An 18,110-nucleotide genomic window follows, 5' to 3' on the forward strand; every position below is an offset into this window, starting at 1 on the left:
AGCCCAGCACATCAGTGCAAGGGATAAGGCTGAAGCATTTGCTACAATCTTCATCCAGAAGTGCTGAGTGGATGATCCATCTCGGCCTCCTCCGGAGGTCCCCAGCAACACAGATGCCAGTCTTCAGCCAATGTGATTCACTCCATGTGATATGAAGAAATGGCTGCAGTCACTGGATATTGCAAAGGCTATGGGCTCTGAGAACATTCTGGCAATGGTACTGAAGACTTGTGCTCCAGAACTTGCCGTGCCCCTAGCCAAGTTGTTCCAGTACAGCTACAACACTGGCATCTACCCGGCTATGGGGAAAATTGCCCAGGTATGTCCTGTACACAAAAATCAGGGCAAATCCAACCCGGCCAATTACTGCCCCATCAGTCTACTCTCCATCATCAATAAAGCAATGGAAGAAGTCATCATCAGTGCTATCAAGCAGCACTTGCTTAGCAATAACCTGCTCACTGATGCCCAGTTTGGGTTCCGCCAGGGCCACTCAGCTCCTGACCTCATTATAGCCTTGGTTCAAACATGGACAAAAGAGCTGAACTCCCGAGGTGAGGTGAGAGTGACTGCACTCGACATTGAGGCAGCATTTGACCGGGTGTGGCATCAAGGAGCCCTAGCAAAACTGGAGTCAATGGGAATCAGGGGGTAAACTCTCTACTGGTTGGAGTCATATCCAGCACAAAGTAAGATGGTTGTGGTTGTTGGAGGTCAATCATCTCAGCTCCAGGACATCAGTGCAGGAGTTCCTCAGGGTAGTGCCTTAGGCCCAACCATCTTCAGCTGCTTCATCAATGACCTTCCTTCCATCATAAGGTCAGAAGTGGGGATGTTCGCTGATTATTGCACAATGTTCAGCACTGTTTGTGACTCTTCAGTTTCTGAAACAGTCCATGTCCAAATGCAGCAAGACCTGGACAATATCCAGGCTTGGGCTGGCAAGTGGTAAGTAACATTCATGCCACACAAGTGTCAGGCAATGACCATCTCCAACAAGAGAGAATCCAACCATAGCCCCTTGATGTTCAATGGCATTACCATCACTGAATCCCCACTAACAACATCCTGGGGGTTACCATTGATCAGAAACTGAACTGGACTAGCCATATAAATACTGTGGCTACAAGAGCAGGTCAGAGGCTAGGAATCATGCAACGAGTAACTCACCTCCTGACTCCCCAAAGCCTGTCCACCGTCTACAAGGCACAAGTCAGGAGTGTGATGGAATACTCCCCACTCGCCTGTATGAGTGCAGCTCCCACAACACTCAAGAAGCTTGACACCATCCAGGACAAAGCAGCCCACTTGATTGGCACCATATCCACAAACATTCACTCCCTCCACCACCAACGCACAGTAGCAGCAGTGTGTACCATCTACAAGATGAACTGCAGGAATTCATCAAGGCTACTTTGACATCACCTTCCAAATCCACAACCACTACCATCTAGAAGGACAAGGGCAGCAGATAGATGGGAACACCACCACCTGGAAGTTCCCCTCCAAGCCACTCACCATCCTGACTTGGAAATATATCGCCGTTCCTTCACTGTCGCTGGGTCAAAATCCTGGAACTCCCTCCCTAACAGCACTGTGGGTGTACCTACACCACATGGACTGCAGCGGTTCAAGAAGGCAGCTCACCACCACCTTCTCAAGGGGCAACTAGGGATGGGCAATAAATGCTGGCCCAGCCAGTGAAGCCCACATCCCATGAATGAATAAAAAAAAATCTCAGTTCCAGGGCATCACTACACAAGTTCCTCAGGGTAGTGTCCTCAGCCCAACCATTTCAGCTGTTTTATCAATGACCTTCCTTCCATCATAAGGTCAGAAGTGGGGACGTTCGCTGATGATTGCACAATGTTCAGCACCATTCGTGACTCCTCAGACACTGAAGCAGTCCATGTCCAAATGCAACAAGACCTGAACAACATTCAGCCTTGGGCAAGTAACATTTGTGCCGCACAAGTGTCAGGCAATGACCATCTCCAATAAGAGAGAATCTAACCATCGCCCCTTGATGTTCAATGGCATTACCATCGCTGAATCCCCCACTAATAACATCCTGGGGGCTTAATATTGAGCTGAAACTGAACTGGACTAGCCATATGAATATTGTGGCTGTGAGAGCAGGTCAGAGGCTGGGAATCCTGCAGTGAATAACAACTCCTGACTCCCCAAAGCCTGTCCACCATCTACAAGGCACGAGATAGGAGTGTGATGGAATACTGCCCGCTTGCCTGGGTGAGTGCAGCTCCCACAACACTCAAGAAGCTTGACGCCATCCAGGACAAAGCAGCCCACTAGATTGGCACCCCATCCACAAACATTCACTCCCTCCATCATGATGAACAGTGGCAGCAGTGTGTGCCATCTACAAGATACCTTGCAGGAACTCACCCAGCCTCCTTAGACAGCATTTTCAAACCCATGACTACTACCATCTAGAAGGATAAGGGCAGCAGACATTGAAACATAGAAACATAGAAAAAACTAGGAGCAGGAGTAGGCCATTCAGCCCTTCGAGCCTGCTCCACCATTCAATATGATCATGGCTGATCTTCTATCTCAACACCATACTCCTGCTCTCCCCACACCCCTTGACACCTTTAGGGTCCAGAAATCTATCTATTTCCTTCTTAAATATATTCAGGGACTTGGCCTCCACAGCCTCTGTGGTAGAGAATTCCACAGGTTCACCACCCTCTGAGTGAAGAAGTTTCTCCTCCTGAGACTGTGACCCCTTGTTCTAGAACCCCAACCAGAGGAAATATCATCCCTGCATCCAGTCTGTCCATCACTGTCAGAATTTTATATGTTTCAATGAGGTCCCCTCTCATTCTTCTAAACTCCAGTGAATACAGACCTAGTCGGCCCAATCTCTCCTCACACGACAATCCTGCCAACCCAGGAATCAGTCTGGTGAACCCTCGCTGTACTCCCTCAATGGCAAGTATATCCTTTCTTAAGTAAGGAGAACAAAACTGCACACAATACTCCAGGTCTGACAGCATCTGTGGAGAGAAAGACAGAGTTAACGTTTCAAGTCCATATGACTCTTCTTCAGGGCTGAAGAGAAGTAAAAATATGATGAAATATAAACCCCTTAAGGCAGGGGAAGGGGAGTGGGACAGGTGGAGCTGGGTGGAGGCAAAGGAGAGATTGCAAAAGATGCCATCAGCAAAAGGTGGAAGGGGTGTTGAAGGTGGTGATATTGGCTAAACAAGGTGCCCATGGTGACATTAAGAGTAGAAAGCAGGATGAGCAAGTGACAGATGGCCCTAGTGGGGTTGGGGTTGGGGGAGGGGACGGTGTAGGAAAAAAGATCGAGATAGGCTAAAAGGTGGGGATAAAACAAAGAATAAAAATTGAAATAAATTTTAAAAATAATAATAATAAAAAAAATAGGTGGGAAAAATATATATATAAAGATTTAAAAAATAAATATGTGAAAAAAGGGGATCAAAAAGGGGTGAGGATGGAGGAGAGAGTTCATGGTCTGAAGTTGTTGAACTCAATATTCAGTCCGGAAGGCTGTAAAGTCCCTAGTCGGAAGATGAGGTGTTGTTCCTCCAGTTTGTGTTGAGCTTCACTGGAACAATGCAGCAAGCCAAGGACAGACATGTGGGCAAGAGAGCAGGGTGGAGTGTTAAAATGGCAAGCAACTTATCCCATGTGGATTCCAACTGAAGTTCCATCCCTCATGTTTCAAACCCACCCAGGATTACAGGTATCTCCAGGACATACAACGCTCCTCGGACTGCTGCTCTCTCCGCATCCTGAGACCCACGCTCAGTGCCATGCACCACCATCTGAACACACTCGACCTCTCCCTCCAGCAGCACCAGCTCACCCTTTCTCTAAGCTGTCCTTGCCCCCAGTTTCATTTTATTCTTCATCTCATCCGACACCTTAACAAGAAACTTTGTCTCTTTCTTTCAAGTGCTAAGGAACGCAAGCTCCAACAACTCATTGATACCAACACCCATCCAGGACCCTCCACCCCTGCTCGTCCCTCTGTCCCCATCCCGTCTTCTAATCCCAGCCCCAGCTGTGTATTCACCATACCCCCTGACCTTCCCCTCTCTGATGCTGAACGTTCAGTTCTTACTTTCATACCCTCACGCCCTCATCTCAATGAATTCCAGGCTCAGCACAATGCTGAACTATTCTTCTGCTGCCTTCGTCTCCGTGCTCACTTCTTTGGGCAGGAGTCCTCCCCCCATTCAACAGAACCTTTCACCCACCTCCAGTATTCTCCCTCCACCTGGACCCCTCCCTCTGGCCTTTAGCCTGCCCTTGATCTTTTCATTTCTAACTGTCGGCATGACATCGGCCTTCTCAATTTCTCTGTTCCTCTCACCCGCTCTAACCTGTCTCCTTCTGAACCTGCCACATTCCATTCTCTTAGGTCCAACCCTGACTTTGTTATCAAACCTGCCAACAAGGGTAGTGCTGTTGTTGTCTGGCTCACTGACTTCTACCATGCAGAGGCTGAGCGCCAACTCACAGACACTTCCTCCTACTTCTCCCTGGATTTTTTATTGTTATTACTTCAAATACAGAAACTTCTTCCCCTTTAAATAGCCGACCCCCTTATCCTGAGACTATTCCCCCTATTGCAGCATTTTCCAGTCTGCAGAAACAGCCTCTGATCATCTACTCTGTCAACCCCGTCAGAATTCTCTACATTTCAGCGCGATTGTCTCTCATTCTTCTGAGCTCCAGGGTATAAGGGGGAGGAAGTCTTGTTACAATTGCTTAGGGTTGAGTACCGCATGTCGTTTTAGTCCTCTTACCTAAAGGAGTATATACTTCCCTTCGAGGGAGTGCAACAAAGGTTCACTAGATTGGTCCCTGAGGTGAAGAGGCTGCCCTGTGAGGCGAGATTGAGTAGAATGGGCCTATATTACCTGAAGTATTGAAGAGTGAGAGGTTACCTCATTGAATTGTTTATAATTTTTAGAACTTGACAGGGTAGACGAATGCTGAGAGGTTGTTTCCACTGTGATGTCCTTTCAATCAGTCTCCAACTGTGACCTCCCCTCCCTCAACTCCTTGATCTCCCCTTCCCCTCACTCTCCTCTCCTCCTCCACCCTTTCTTCCTGCCTTCACACTCCCCTACCCCCTCTGCTGTTATGATCTCCCACCTCGTACCTTCCCTCCCACAATCTCAATGGCCCCCTGCTCCTGCTGTCCTCTCCCCTCTGCCCAAACTTCACCAATCTCCTACGTTATAAAACTCAGAAAAAATACGCAAATGATGGATAATTTAACGAACTCAACCTGACAACGTATGATCTGTGGACTTTAATACAAAATGCAGAATGCAGTAGGCCTTTCATTTATATTCTGTAAATTAAGGAAACCTGCATTTTGCAATGTATTGTAATTTATTGAATATTGAAATGTTCACAATTGTGCAATCCTTTTATTCTTTTACATTTTATTTTTATTTTAATGATTGTCTATATTGTGAATTATGATTACATGTTTTACTTGTATCGTCACCACAATTCGGTACCTGCTGCCATTACAATTTTTCATTGAACCAATTTTCTATCGATCTGACTTACCTGATGGCCTCACTCAAAGTCACGCAGCCTGGAAGATGCACTACTTGCCATGGATGAGCACTAGCGGAGGCCGACATGGGCTGGTAATTCACTTAAATGAGGCGCCAAGTTCCCAATTTCTGGCCAGACCCGAGCTGGCTGGTTGAGGAGAGCCTTCCACGTGCTGCCGGTTATGATCCAAATAGGGGGCAGGACAATTTGCAGCCTGCTATTTCAGGGTAGCCTTCGGGAATAAACCTGTCTCCGCCTCCTGGTCTGCACTGCTTGGCTATTCACAGTTAACGGCCAGTTGGCTAAGCAGCAAAGAGAGTACTTAAAGACTTGACATTGTCAAAAGATCATGGTTTGGTTAAAAAAAAAACATTTGCTCCTTTCACGACTTCAAGATGCCTCAAAACACACAGTAAACGAATCTCTTTCTGAAATGTATTTGCTGCAATAAAGCAGGAAACATGACAGCCAATGTGTGCACTGCAAGATCCCACAGACAGCAATGTGATAATGACCCAATAATCTAACTTGGAGTTCCAGCTTGTGTCGTCTCCATTCCAGCTGTATTTTCACTAAAGCTATTTTTTTCTCATGTTCACTTTTTTCAGGTTTGTAATCCAATTCTTTGACCTCCAGATGTAACGTTTCAAATCTCCTGGCTTTTGGACAAAACTCTAACTCCAACTCCTTAGCTACTTTTTTTTTAACTCCTAGATGGACAAAACCTTTAAAAGTAATTTCCAAGTGTTCTAGAAAGGCACAGGCGTCAAATGTGGACATTTTTGTTCGTATTGTAGCACGGTAACACACAAAAGCCTGGGCTGGACTTCCTAAATTTATGTTAATTTAGTTCCCACTTTCAATTACTCTCGTTGTCTGTGGATTCAAGTCCCACATGAGCCCCCAAATTGCTGTTATGGCCACGTGAGCAACGGTAAAAAAATGACTCCCCTTTGCTACCACTCCAAGTCCGTCCATAACAGGGTTTCTTTGTGAATTTGCAAGGATGAAGGTCCTTAGTAACTCAATGCCCCTGCTTAACCATTTATGTGCTGATAACAAAGAATCAAGTCTGGAAGACTTTCTTGAGTTTAAAACAAAAAGGGGTTCATTTTTATTGTGTCAAAAACCTACACGTGCAAAATTACATAAATATTTGAAAAGGTAAACTCACATCTAACCTTCACAACCCACACACACACACACACACACACACACACAAGCATGCAGAATTACAAAGTTATACAAACGGAAATTATTTTCTTAGGCAAATTAAATTACAATGCAAAAAGGAAAAAAAAACAGAGAGTTCACTGTTTATGAGTCCCTTGCTGGTATCTGTGACTGAAGCAAAATAATTTCACTGTGGTCTTGAAAATTCGATGGAGTTGAAGCCCATGTAAACTTGCAATTGCCAGAGACAATTTCTTTTTAAAACGTAATCTGTTTTTTCCAGAAGTCGGTGATGTTTGCACATGAGGTTCCTTTCGATGAAAATTTACCATCTCTGTGCTGGATTTTAAACTGTATACAGTTAGGGTCTTAACTTGGGAGAGAAGAGAAGGGAGCTCATTACTTCTTCATTGGCAGCTTTTCCAGACTACACCCATTCCAGCAGCTTGCATGCTACATTAAAAAAGTTTTCAAAAATTGTTACTCCAGTCATATGACCACTCTCCCCAAAATGATTTCAGATGCTTAGCTGATGTCTGAATTGACTGTGGCTATTATCCTATGACATATAACGTCCCAGCCATTAGCTTCTGAATAATTCACTATCCATCTTGATGAGATAGGAAAAATGCCTTTCCATATAGCTATTATCCTGGTCAACTTTCTGTCTTCACTGGAGAGGTAGCCTTATACATGTGAAGTCCAGTACAGTTTCAATAAATCTTCTGAAGAAATTCTTGACACCAGCAGGTGTGAAATTCCTTAGAAGGATGTTGTGGCTGATGTCTGAATTGTAATTTATCTTGGAAATTTCCAGAAACTGGTCAACTTGCAATACCAGACATCAGGTGACTTATGGCAGCTATCTTAAATCAGCACCTTTTCTTGTTTTTAAAAAGCCTCTTTTAAACAGTTCAATATAAGTTTGATCAGTCTATGAAATTAAAGATTAATATCAATCATACACAAGTCACATCATCCGGACAGCCCTCCCTCAGCCCTGCACTAGGAGTGCCAGCCTGGATTTTATGCTCTTGATCCTGTTTGTGAGACTTGAACCCATGACTGTCAGACTTTGAGGTGAGAGTGCTATCCAGTGAAACATAACTGAATAAATCCCTACTTAACAACAATCTCCTATCTATGAAGCACAATTTGCAGAGGAAGCAATACACAAATCAAATAAATTGAAATGGTGAGGTTACCAAGCACAAGATGTACCATCCTGGTGATGGGGACTGAGTTACTCTCCCCTGCTGCCAATGCGGGTGAACTGTCGCAGTGTCACTGATGAATCATCGACCCATAGAAATGTACAGCAGAGAAGGAGGCCATTCAACCATCATACCTGTGCTGGCTCTTCCCACACACGTGCCTTTTGTCCTCAGATCTGTAAGTTCCTCACCCTCAAGTATTTGTCCTACTCCCTTTCAAAATTATTCCTGAAATGAGCTTCCGCCACCAGATTCAGTGAATCTTACCAATAACCCGGTATTATGTTTATAAGAGACGATCGTAGAATCATGGAATTGTCACAGCACAGGAGGAAGCCATTCTGCCCATCGTGCACAAGTCACATCACCGTGACAACCCCACCTCATGAGGAATGAAACGCCAATCCCAGTGAGCATTTCATTGCAGACGTCCAAATGCGAAGAGAATTAAAAATAACGCACACACACCCATTCACACTTCCAGTCTAATTGCGTCTGTTCTGCTCCGCAGGTGATCCTGAGCTGTGTTCGGCAATGCTCTTACATTGCTTTTCCCTTTCAGATGATGGTGACAAACAAAACCTATCTTCACTTGAACAGGTTAGACGCTCATCAGGGTTCTGAATTTGCTTTTACCCTTTTGGTGTGACAGATAATTTTGTCAGAAACCCTATGCCTTTTCCCCGCTGTTCAGTGCAGATTGAGTATAGTCCGTAGGGTTTGGTACTTTTACAAGGCTCTAAGCTCCCAAGTTTCTGATAAGAGCCAAACTGTGGTTGGTTAGCTGTAGGGGTATTCTGTATCTGCCATTGGCTGTGCCTTCATGCTGCTTAGCACAGCAGCTCTCAGTGTGCAAATAAAAGCAAAATGCTGCAGAGGCTGGAAATCTGAAATAAAAACAGAAAATGCTGGAAAAACTCAACAGGCCTGGCAGCTTCTGTGGAGAGAGAAAAAAAACAGTTAACTTTTCGAGTCCGCATGACTCCTCTTCTGAGCTCTGAAGAAGTCATATGGACTCGAAACGTCAACTCTGTTTCTCTCTCCTCTCGGTATGCAAATTTTCCTGATTGCTAACCCCGTTCGCTCTGATCAGTTTTAACCCCGTGCTGTCCACCTCTATAACCTGTCAATTTATTAACTCAAACCCAGGCACGTTTACAATTTTGATTTCTAAGAGGTTACTGGGCAGTAATTTGATTTTTGTCTCTTGTAGAAATTCAGGACTGGCATCTGGCAATTCACTTGTAGTGAATTTTCCATTGACACTGCTATTCTGGTTGAGGTTTAAAACTTGGTTTCATTTGGCTTATCAGTGATTAACCCTGCATGGGTTTCCCTGATATTCCCCTTGTGGCCTCCACAAGCGTTGTTTGCTTTCCCTTCCCTTCCCCCTTTGTTTTGGGAGTGGGTTTCCCTCTGCAGCACCCAGTACTGGAAGCAATACTACAGTTGAGGTTGAACCAGTCTTTATACAGGTTTAACATAGGTTCCTTGCTTTTGAACTCAATGCTCTTATTTATAAAGAGGATCCTGTGGGCTTTATTAACCGTGTTCTCAAACTATCTCGCCACCTTCGATGATTTCTGCTCATGTACCTCAAGTCCCTCTGCTCCTTTACTTCTTTTAGAGTCGCATCCTTTATTGTCTCTCCTCATTCTTTCTAACAAAATGCATCACTGCACACTTCTCTGTATTAAATTTCATCTGCCATATGTCGGTCCATTCTACCAGCCTATCTATGTCCTCTTGATGTTTATCAATATCCTCCTTACAGTTCACAATACTTCCAAGTTTTGTGTCATCTGAAAATTTTGAAATTGCGTCTAGGTCACATATAGATACCAAGAAAAGCAATTGTCCTAGTACCGAGCCCTGAGGAACTCCACTGTTTACCTGCCTTCAGTCCGAAACACAACCGCTCACCGCTACTCTCTGTTCCCTCTCGTTCAACCAACTTCATACCTGTGCTGCCCTGTCTCTTTTATTCCACGGATTTCGACTTTGCTGACAAGCCTACTTGTGGCATTTTATCAAATGCCTTTTGGAAGCCCATGACTGAATGGAGGTTCCACAAAGTAGTCACCCAATCTGCATTTGGTCTCACCAGTGTAGAAGACATCCATTCAGTCAGCCAACGTCACCCTGAGCCTGCTGTCACCTATCATTGCTCCCACGCTGACCTTTCTGCCCTTGACCTGCTGCAGTATTTCATTGAACTCAATGTAAGCTTGAGGAACAGCAGCTCACCCTTTGTCTCGGCACTTTACAGCCTTCTGGATTCAACATTGAGTTCAACAATTTTAGATCATAACCTCTGCATCAATTTGGTTACGTGTTTTCTTTTTATTGCTTTAATTTGTTCTTGTTTCTTCCAGTATTCCTTCAAGTTGCAGTCGGATGCCATTCACACCTCACCTGGACACATCTTTTGTTTCTTAATTATATTCATTACCATTCCTTTTGGCTTCTGCTCCCTGAAGCCTTTTGTCATTTAATTTGCTGCTCAAAACTTGTTACATTTCTATCTTTCCTCAGGCCTGATGAAGGGTCATCGACCTGAAACGTTGGCCTGGATTTTCATCCTCGAGGTGGGTAGCAGGAGAAAGTGCTGCAAGGGTTGGATTTCCTCGTGAGAGGTCAGGTGGGGGCTGATGTTGGGCCACTGATCCAGGAAGACATTTGGAAACAGCCACATTGGTAGCTGGGCATGGAGGTGGGCTGTTTAAAATGTCCACCTGGATGCCGTGGGACTTCATCCCAGTTAAAATAAAAACAGAAAGGTCCTCCAGCTTTCACACATCCACAACAAGAGGGAATCTAACCATCGCCCCTTGACGTTCAATGGCATTACCATCGCTCAATCTCCCACTATCAACATCCTGGGGGGTTACCATTGACCAGAAACTGAACTGGACTAGCCATATAAATACTGTGGCTACAAGAGCGAGTTAGAGGCTAGGAATCCTGTGATGAGTAACTCACTTCCTGACTCCCCAAAGCCTGTCCACCATCTACAAGGCATAAGTCAGGAGTGTGATGGAATACTTTCCACTTGCCTGGATGAGTGCAGCTCCCACAACACTCAAGAAGCTTGACACCGTCCAGGACAAAGCAGCCCACTTGATTGACACCACATCTACGAACATTCATTCGCTCCACCATCGACGCATAGGAGTAGCAGTGTGTACCACCTACAAGATGCACTGCAGGAACACACCAAGCCTCCTTGGATAGCACCTTCCAAACCCACAACCACTACTACCTAGAAGGACAAAGGCAGCAGACACATGGGAACATCACTCCTGGAAGTTCCCCTCCAAGTCACTCACCATCCTGACTTAGAAATATATCGCAGTTCCTTCACTGTCTCTGGGTCAAAATCTGGAACTCCCTACCTAACAGTGCTGTAAATGCACCTACACCACTTGGACTGTAGCAGTTCAAGAAGGCAGCTCACCACCACCTTCTCAAGGGCAATTAGGGATGGGCAAAAAATGATGTAACACCCACATCCCATGAATGAATAAAAATAAAACACTACCCATACACTATCCATGCCGCCTCATGCCCCTGCTCACCTCCTATGGTCCCTCATCCCCCAATGCCAAGCTATGCCCCTCCACCCATCTCCATGACCCCTCACGCCTCCAATGCTAAGCTGTGGCACTTCCGTGCCGATTGACCCACAATAGGCTGAATAGAACCAATTAACACCATAGTGAAAGTAGAATATGTAAAAACAAAAAAAATGTCATTCATTCATCACTTTCCAATATTTTTTTAAAATGTCATTTCGCTACAGGGCAATAAAGATGTCAATCGTCCAAAGCCTTTAAAGTAGCCATAACGGAACCTGCTGGCCCTTAAAACCCCTTCACATTGCTGCATTATTGAATGTCCTTTGGAAATCCCAAAACACTGGTTCCCCTTTATCCATCCTGCTTGTTACATCCTCAAAGAACTCTAATAAATTTATGAAACACGATTTTCTTTTCATAAATCCATGTTGACTCTGCCTGGCTGTATTATGATTTTTTTAAACATATCGCTACTACTTCTTTAATAGTGGATTCTAGCACTTTCCCAATGACAGATGTTAGGCTAACTGGACTGTAGTTTTCTGCTTTTTGTGTCCCTTCCTCATTGAATAGGGGAGTCATATTTGTGGCTTTTCAATCTGCTGGGGCCTTTCATATCTTTTTATTCTCCCACCAAATTCTGCTTCCCATAAGCTCAGCTTAATTTTAAAGGGGTCTTGTCCCTTGTACCAGATAGTCGGAGATCAAGCCTGAGCTAACACTCCAGTACAGGAAGCGAGAGTCACTGTCGGAGCTGTTGTCTTTGGATGAGGTGTTAAACTGTGGCCCTCTCTACTTGCATGACTTGAAGAGGCATTGGGGAGTTCTCCAACTATTCAAGCCAACATTTCTTGCCTCAAATGACACCAATTAGAGCAGATAAGCCCATCATTTATCTCACTACTGTTTGTGGGATCTTTCTGTATATAAATGGCAAGTACACTTGTCCACATTACAACAGAGACTGCCCTTTGATGTAATGGAGTCGACATAAATCACTTTCCTTAGGACATGAAAAGCCCTCTAAAAATGCACACTGCTCTTTTTCAGGTGATCACCAGTTATTGTCTATTCCCCCATCTCTGATGCTGAATTCTGTCTCTCTCTCTCTGTTTCTCTATCTCCAGTTCCTCAGCCTCACAATCACAGAATCACACAGCGCAGAAGAGGCCCTTCGGCCCATCGAGTCCGCATCGACACGTGAGAAACACCTGACCTACCTACCTAATCCCATTTACCAGCACTTGGCCCATAGCCTTGAATGTTATGACGTGCCAAGTGCTCATCCAGGTACTTTTTATAGGATGTGAGGCAACCCACCTCCACCACCCTCCCAGGCAGCGCATTCCAGACCGTCACCACCCTCTGGGTAAAAAAGTTTTTCCTCACATCCCCCTTAAACCTCCTGCCCCTCACCTTGAACTTATTCCCCTTCAACTAAGGGGAACAGCTGCTCCCTATCCACCCTGTCCATGCCCCTCATAATCTCATACACCTCGATCAGGTCGCCCCTCAGTCTTCTCTGCTCCAACGAAAACAACCCAAGTCTATCCAACCTCTCTTCATAACTTAAATGTTTCATCCCAGGCAACATCCTGGTGAACCTCCTCTGCACCCCCTCCAGTGCAATCACATCCTTCCTATAATGTGGCGACCAGAACTGCACACAGTACACCAGCTGGTGGCCTCACCAAGGTTCTGTTCCATCACTGACCCATCAGTCTACCTTCCCTCCATCTCCATGTCGGAGGGGATGGTGGTATAGTGGCTATGTCACTGAACCAGCAATCCTGAGGCTCAGACTAATGTTCTGAGGACATGGGGTTCATGGTGGAATTTAACTTCAATCAATAAAATCCGGAACTGACCATGAAATAATTGTCTTTAAAACCCATCCGGTTCACCAAATCCCTTTAGGGAGGGAAATCTGCCATTCTCACCTGGTCTGGCCTACATGTGACCCCAAACCCACAAAAATGTGGCTGACTCTTAACTGCCCCCTGAAATGGCCCAGCAAGCCACTCAATTCTGGGGCAATTCGGGACGGGCATCAAATGCTGGCCTTGCCAGCGATGCCCACTTTCTCATGAAAGTATAAATGAATAAAAACAAGGGGCTGTCCCTCCTTCCGTCCCCAATCCCTCTGTCTGTCTCTCCCCCCTCCAGCGTCAATCCCTCTATCTCCATCTGTATTACAGGTCCCTCAGTCGATTTCTCTCTTTCTCCATCTCCAGTCCCTCAGGCTGTCTCTCCCTTCAACTTCCTCTGTCTTTATGAGTGGAACAGGCTTGAGGGGGCCAAATGGCCACGCCAGCTCCTAACTTCTATGAGTCCTCGGTCCCGAATCCGCCAGGATATCAGCTGATCACCCACTGCGCACTCCTCGCCCACCGACAATGAATTGGCACCTGAAAAATGTGTCTCCGGGTCTAAAAATGAGCAGGAAAATTACAGGCACTGAGCGGGCTGACAGTTTAGACCATATTTGTACAGCAACAGGATAGAGTTTATCAGAGTCTGATCACTGAGCAATTTGAGTGCTGGCAGGGAACTTTCTGTATTCAGTCTTAGAGCTGCAGTTACCTTATGTGGAGCTTTTTGTCCAGCCAAAATATTCTTATTTTTTTAACCATGGGGTTGTCACAGCTTTGAAAGCCAGGGAATGTCCAGAATGTGGTGCGGAGTGGGAGCTCTGTTCTCAGGTTGTTCCTCAGGGCAGTCTTTCATGCTGTTAGGTTTATTTTTGCAACATGGCCCCTCTCCAGAGACCTCAGAACATAATCCAGACCAACGCTCCTAGTGCTGTACTGAGGGAGGGCTGCAATGACCGAGGTACCGTCTTTCGGACGAGATGTTAAAGCAAGGGCCCCTCTGCCCTTTCAGTTAAAAGAACCCACGGCTCTGTTGCGACAGAAGGGCAAGTGGAGTTCTCCCCGGTGTCCCGGTCAATACTTATCCCTCAACCAACGTCCCGGCGTTACTAAGACAGGTTATCAGGTCACTAACAGGCAGTCGTTAGTGGGATTTTGCTTTGCGCATTTTGGCATCCATGTTCACCACATTACCACGGTGACTAGACTTCATTTACTGTAAGGCACTCGGGTCATAAAAGGCGCTAGGTAAATGCAAGTATGTCAATGCCTCTCAGCTCACTGAAACGCTGGATTCCGGCAGAGCTAAGTGCTGGGCGCCTCCTGAGGTAGGGAGCGTCTGCCCTCACCGCCTACCTACCCACACCCTCCCTCAGTCTTGTAACAGGTAACGGAATGGTCCAGTCCTCACAAGACAAAACTGGAAACTGCTGGCAATGGCAGAGACCAGCCTGGCCCAATGCAGACCCAGGATTAGGCCTGGGGTTGAAAGGATTAAATCCAAGGACAGGTTACATAGACCGGGCTTAAATTCTCTCCAATGTAGAACGTCAGGGGCAGAATCTCCGGCTGGGTGAGCAAGGGCGCGGGGCCTGCTCACCGAGGGGTAAAATGACACAGGGTGATGTCACCGCGCGTCACTTAGATTTTCAATTCGGAGGGTGCGCAGCCAATGCGGGATGAGGTTTCATGAAGGGTTTTAAATTTTCAGAAAATTTTTTATTCAGATGAATGCATGCGTCCCAGCTCGTGTGACAGTTTCACACAAGGTTTGGGGGGTGGGGAGCAGGAGCACGTCCTAAAAAAAATTTTTCAACGCTTTATTAAACGGTTTAAACTTCCCCGGAGCGCACAGCGCTTCTGGTTCCGGACACGCGTCATGCTGGACGGGCCTTACGTTGAGCTGCCCATGTAAAATGTCAGCACCCAGCCGATCGGGGCGGGGGGGCGGGGGGTGCCAATCGGCTGCGCACCCCCCAAACACCCCCCCTCCCCCCCCCCCCCCCCCCCCCCACCCCCACCCACCACCGACGGGGGAGAAAATTCTCCCCTAAGGGTTGACCTACTTGCGGTTCTTAATATGATTGAAGAAATTTACAGGGTGGACAGAGAAGCTACTTCCTCTGGTAGAGGGCAGTCCATGACTAGGGCGCACAACTTCAAAATTAGAAATAGGACCATTCGGGGGTCGATGTCAGGAAGCACATCTGCACACACAGGGCATTGGGAATCTGGAACCCTCCGTCCTCAAAAAAGGGGTCACAGCTGGGAGATCGTTGAAAATTCCGAAACAGGAATCAGAGATCTTTATTGGGTAAGGACGTTAGGGGTAATGGAACCATCATGATTCAGAGGGCCACAGGTTCGAGTCCCACCACAGCAGCTGGTGGAATTAAAATGCAATTAATAAAATCTAACACTGAAAGCTGGCCCCAGTGACGATGACCATGACAGCTATCACCAATAGTGGTAAAAGCCCATCTGGTTCACTGTAGGCCACTTAACTCATGTAGGCCAGACCAAGTGAGGATGGCAGATTTCCTTACCTGGTCTGGCCTACATGAAACTCCAACAACCACATCAATGTGGTTGACTCTTAACTGCCCTCTGAAATGGCCTAGCAAGCCACTCGGTTCAAGGGCAGTTAGGGATGGGCAACTAATGCTGGACTTGCCATTGATGCCCAGACACCATAATTAAGGATTAATTAAAAAAAGATGGGTAGATGGAATTATGAAACAGATCAGTCATGATCTAACTGAATGGCGGAACAGCGTTGAAGGGCTGAATGGCCTCCTCCTATTTCTATGAATAAACCCAGTGATAATCCTCGATTTATACTGTATTCGCTGACCTGTGCCAAACAGTCACTTGGGCAAGGTACCAAGAACTGTGCCCAGCATAAATCAGCAACTTCGGGAGGCAAGAGAAAACATTTAAAAAAAAAGCAGTAGGTTTATTTTGTTAATTGATTGTTTTGGCGCTTACACAAGGAGTATTGGAGCAGCAGATTGCTGACCCCCATCCCCAGTTCAGTTTTGAACAGAGGGCCTTTGATTTCTCGTCTGTGCCTCCTGATCAAAACCAGGTGCAGAGTCTGAACGACAGAAGCAGCGTGAAGGTCAAAGCAGGTCCAGGTTGGCAGAGTTAAAGATGCATTTCTGTGTTCCTCTAATCTCTGATCTCGAATGGAATCTTGGCAAGTGATGCTGCCGGGGAAACAAGGGTTCCTCTTGTCGCAGTCACATCTCCGATCTCTCGCTCTCTCGCTCTGTTTTTCCAAACAAGCACGAGAAAAGGAATTGAGGGATAAGGTAAGAAAGAGGGAGCCTTATTGGACCAAACGGCTTTTTCCTGGTCTATTGTTCCTCCACTCTTAACTCTTCTATTCCTCTAACTCCAGCTCTAGGATATAGAAACAGAAAATTGAGTCTCCACCTGTTTCAATCACTCCACCAGGCTTTCAATTGCCTAAGATTTGGAAGTCCCTCCTTATATCACAAGCCTCCATATATCTCTTCACCTTTAAAACATTCTTTCAAACAAGCTTTTAGTCACCTGTCCTAATATCCCCTTATGTGGCTCTTTGAATAACTAGTCCTGTGAGGCAAAAATAAGGCACCTTGAGATGTTTTATTCCATTAAAGACATGAATACAATCTGTTTCTGTTTCTCCATAGCTTATAACTGCTCTGTATCAAAACTACATCGACTGTTCATTCCTTAATGCTCTTACCAAAAAACTAAACATCAGCCCCTCACCATCGGCAGACATTCTTGAGTCTCCTAAATCACACTGTCTATAATTCCTGCCCTAAACTATTTCTTCTCTCACCGTCCCTCTCTCTCTCGCTCCCAGGGCAGGTACAGCACGGGGTTAGATACAGAGTAAAGCTCCCTCTACACTGTCCCCATCAAACACTCCCAGGACAGTTACAACACGGGGTTAGATACAGAGTAAAGCTCTCTCTACACCGTCCCCATCAACCACTCCCAGGGCAGGTACAGCACGGGGTTAGATACAGAGTAAAGCTCCCTCTACACTGTCCCTATCAAACACTCCCAGGACAGGTACAGCACGGGGTTAGATACAGAGTAAAGCTCCCTCTACACTGTCCCCATCAAACACTCCCAGGACAGGTACAGCACGGGGTTAGATACAGAGTAAAGCTCCCTCTATACTGTCCCCATCAAACACTCCCAGGACAGGTACAGCACGGGGTTAGATACAGAGTAAAGGTCCCTTTACACTGTCCCCATCAAACATTCCCAGGACAGGTACAGCACGGGGTTAGATACAGAGTAAAGCTCCCTCTACACTGTCCCCATCAAACACTCCCAGGACAGGTACAGCACAGGGCCTAATGCCTGTGATCAGGAAGAGAGTCTGGCGTTTGGGGGAGTGGGGCAAGCTTGTGATCAGGGTGGGCGAGGGTTGGGGGAAGGTGGAAGATTTCCTTTAGTGGTCTGTGGGTGGAAGCAGCCCTGCTCCCCCGGCCCCCAAGGTGCTACTGACCTTATGGAGTCGACAGCTCCCGGTTCCCTTTCTCTCGAGTTTGATGAGCCCTGGAAAACCCGTGCAGCATCAGTGAGTCTCATTTGGGCCTTTCGGTTGTCCCGAAGTATGTTTTGATGGCTGGGACACTGGGACATCCGATACCCATTGCTACAAAGAGGTCAGTGGGGGTGTGTGGAGTGTT

Source organism: Carcharodon carcharias, chromosome 1, assembly GCF_017639515.1.
Source record: "Carcharodon carcharias isolate sCarCar2 chromosome 1, sCarCar2.pri, whole genome shotgun sequence".
Classification (NCBI taxonomy): domain Eukaryota; kingdom Metazoa; phylum Chordata; class Chondrichthyes; order Lamniformes; family Lamnidae; genus Carcharodon; species Carcharodon carcharias.